We start from the raw sequence: 3,219 nt of genomic DNA, 5'->3' as shown, positions 1-3,219 counted from the left end.
TTGGTGACCCTGGGTTAATGTTTGGTATACTCGAGTATGACCACGAAATCTGGTGAAGACTGGCCAGTGTCCAGTAGGGGGAGAATGAAATGAATGAACGAATGAATGGCCGGAACAATGAAGGGGTTTTCACTTACAAATAAAATTATTTTAATGTTGAAGGACTAAGGGAATGATTGGTGGAATGAATGAATGAAGGGCTCCATGTGAGCATGTATCCTTTTAATGAATGTGTTATCATTGCTTTATATTGTGAATGCTTTCTGAATGACCTGTTATTATCTGATTAATGTCTTGTTTAATTGCTTTAATTATACGTACGAGACCTCACTGGGCTTTTAGCTCATTCCATTAGTTTTGTTTTTCGTACAGGGGATGCGAGCAAGGGCGAGAGACCTGTATAGAATAGCATAGTCTAGTCCTTTTGAATTTTTTTGCAATCTGTACTCGCTCTAGTGCTTGAATAGGGTTGGATGTATTGGAACTTAAAGCTTTTGCTATATTTGGGACTGTATTACTGGTTGAAATAGAAATGAATGTAAGTATGCGTTTCAAGTTTCGAATTAGTGATTTCTCTTTTCCTCGAGGTTATATCTTATTTTGCTTGAAGAGATCGAACGAGTCCCGGCGAGAGTTGGGCAGGCTGTCCACCGAACCCTTTGGTTCGCCTTAGGGGAAGGTGGGGCTGTCACATTGATACTAGGACAAATGATCAATACTCATCTTAAATACACAAGATGTATTTAATGTAAAACCTATTTCACCATTGACAACATTTTGAAATATTTCAAACTTCAACCGAATATTTATTACTAAGAATAAAACAAAGGAACAATGTGGAAAGAATACTGCTCTCAACTGCAGCAGCTGGTTCCTGGTATATCGAATACGTTCCCTCTCCTAAATAGAATGTCTCCAGTATACAATAGAAAATTAAGAACAGATTGAAAAAATCAGCTAGAGCAAAAATAGCCCAATGAAACAAGTAAGAATACGGATCTGACAAACTAGGGTGGTGATTGAGTATTACATGATTATGTAATCAACAAATTTGCTAAGTCCATTACAACCTAAAAACTAGGGCATTAAGTTGGTTTAGCATTTCGACAGTAAAAAAACTAAACATCGCTTATCATGATATATTCAACCAATGGTGCAGAAGCACCCATGCAACTGCCCCATTTTAAAATAGGAAATAATTCAAATGTATGCAGAGTCATTTGCAAACTATCCTTGGATGCAAAAGTAAAAAACTGAGATCACAGATGTTCACCACCAAGTCGTAACAAAATCAAGTGCATATAGAGTTGCAAGTGGCAACTAGATGGACACAGAATGGCGATCTCAATATTCATCATTATAAGAAAAATGAAAACCACAATTTTGAGGAGGCCAGGCCTCAAAAGAAGCATTAGTTTTAATCCTTAAAACAATCTACTGGAGCTTTCACGTATGTAGGGTTCTTTGTAGCTACAAAGATACTCGTTAAACGCCCACCTAAAGCCTACTCATTATGTTATCTCCATATTTACAGCAGCTACACATCTTAAATGCACTGCCAAGAATTAGGAACATTTTAATCAGTTCCCTCACAAGCTCAGCAAGGGTAACTACATACAATGAGATATCAATAGCAAAAAGCTGTGTGCTTTTATCCAGCAAAGAAAGCAGAGAAAGTACAGAGGGGATACAATAATTAGCACCCCAAGAATGTTTTCAGAAAAGAATCGAGCACCCAAACCAAATTATCTGAAGAGAAAACACTGATTTTGAGGAATGAATAAGTTGAGAACTCAACAATTAAATTTTGTCTTATAAAACTCCAGCTAAGCACGTTAATATCAGCTCCATCAAGGAATCAATATCATCTTTCTCAAATCAAGACTATTCTCAAGCAAGAAGAGAAACCAATAAGCTACATAAATGGCTTGCATCCCAGTGCTGCTACAAAAATCAAAAATTTTTGCTCACCTTAGCACTGTCATTTACGGAAAAATGCATCTTTAACTGTGTTAAAAGAAAGCCTCCATACACAATGTCACGCCCCATTTTTTACGATGAAAATAAGGTATTACGAAAGAAGATGATTTTATTTAAAAATAAGTGAAAAGGGCCTAGAATGGGACTTTAAAAAATGCGACAATTTGGGTCCAAAATGTAGTCTAAAAGGGTTTTCAAGAAAAAATAGGAGTCGCCACTTGATATTGAGTTTTGGTGTACCAAGTCACCCAAAAGTGTTTTTTGACAAAAATAAAATAAAATAAAACCCTTTTCAACAACTCCAGGTCTATGAAAAACAAGAGAAAATGAGTTCGGGAGTCACGATTGAAGAAAGGGAAGGCAAAGATTCGATTAACTCAAAACTAAGGCACCCTTTCAACCTAGTCTAAGCTAGTTACGAGGTTGAGTCAAAATTTTACTAATCTAATCCTTAAATTTATCACGTTTGAATGTTTCTTACATGAATGTAAATCTAAATTTATAAAAATAGCGAAAGGGACAAAATGTCCATTCAAGGGTTTAATTGACACCAATCGCATTAATTGCAAAAGCAAAATAATTCCTTGAAGGGGTCACGCGTATGCGAATGATGAAATTAAAAAGAAAATTAAATTATATATATAGGTATAAGTGGCCAAAGAATAGGAAATGCAACATAATGGGTATGGGAGGCAAAAACTCGTGACATAATTTTCTTATACGGGAATTAATGGGTATTTAAACTAAAAAGTTATAATCACTCATTTCCCATATTTGAAAAATAATTCTCCTAACATAGACAAGCAAATGAACTAACTTATTTCACAATTTCTTAAATGAGGTGCAATCTTAAATGATATAATTAACCCATAAAGAGGGTAGGAGATAGAGGATAATTTAATAGAAAATATCATGCAAATGAAAAAAAATCCTAAAAATATGCACAAAATGTAATGAATGTCATGTCATGCAAGAGATGAATCTAATGAATGAACAATCTAAGGGTCTAGCATTGGACTATTCCATTTCTAAAAATCCTTACTAGCGTTGAACTAGCAAGTAGACGGAGGGAGAAGCCACAACTAGCGTTGGACTAGTGTGGTGGCGTCATACATTCTTAATACATAGTAAGACAAATAAGGCATAAATTAAAACAAATAAATATGTAAGAGCACGTAGCACATAACACATAAATATAATATCTAGATACAAAAATCCTAAGAAAAACGGATAAAGCAC

General features: G+C 34.9%; 1 non-coding gene across 1 annotated transcript; it reads right to left on the bottom strand.

Annotated features, from left to right (window-relative positions):
- Positions 1–1,446: 1,446 nt before the first annotated feature.
- On the bottom strand, positions 1,447–1,552 carry LOC113710771 (small nucleolar RNA snoR103). The gene has a single exon (XR_003452956.1). It is a non-coding gene; the product is annotated as a small nucleolar RNA snoR103 (small nucleolar RNA).
- Positions 1,553–3,219: the final 1,667 nt, after the last annotated feature.

The sequence above is a fragment of the Coffea arabica genome, chromosome 9e (assembly GCF_036785885.1).
Source record: "Coffea arabica cultivar ET-39 chromosome 9e, Coffea Arabica ET-39 HiFi, whole genome shotgun sequence".
Lineage (NCBI taxonomy): Eukaryota > Viridiplantae > Streptophyta > Magnoliopsida > Gentianales > Rubiaceae > Coffea > Coffea arabica.
The sequence above is the reverse complement of the archived record's forward strand: the minus strand, read 5'-3'. Positions and strand labels throughout refer to the sequence as shown.